We start from the raw sequence: 498 nt of genomic DNA, 5'->3' as shown, positions 1-498 counted from the left end.
TGTAAAACCTTTGCATGAGGTTTCAATCTTAAATCAAAGCATGGTGAACATAAAGCTTATTCATGAATGCACATCACAAAAAAAAGTAAGGCACATTTTGACATAAACCATGGTAAAGAGCTTGTTCCCTGATTTTTAAAACCCTTGACATATATAGCTTATATATTATATATAAAGCTAATTCAAAAATCATGGCATTCATAATCGCCTATTATTTCTAACAACTCATGCTTTCCACAATAACAATGCATAAATCTTCTCACAAATAGGTATTTAAACCACTTATCATTTTCTAGCAACCCATGCTTTCCACAATGACATTGACTAAATCATTGACAAGTTACTGTACATGTACCATTATAACATAGCATGCCCACATTCCATGCTTACCTTCCGATTTTACCTTGAATTCCGCATGCAACTTACTCACTCCTCACATCCTCAATCACCATTGTTGTCATAAGCACAAATAATCAATACACATTTCATTTTTCCTTT

This window comes from Theobroma umbraticum, unplaced genomic scaffold, assembly GCF_002168275.2.
Source record: "Theobroma umbraticum cultivar Fairchild unplaced genomic scaffold, ASM216827v3 scaffold_81.0, whole genome shotgun sequence".
Classification (NCBI taxonomy): Eukaryota; Viridiplantae; Streptophyta; class Magnoliopsida; order Malvales; family Malvaceae; genus Theobroma; species Theobroma umbraticum.
Note: the sequence above shows the minus strand (reverse complement) of the source record.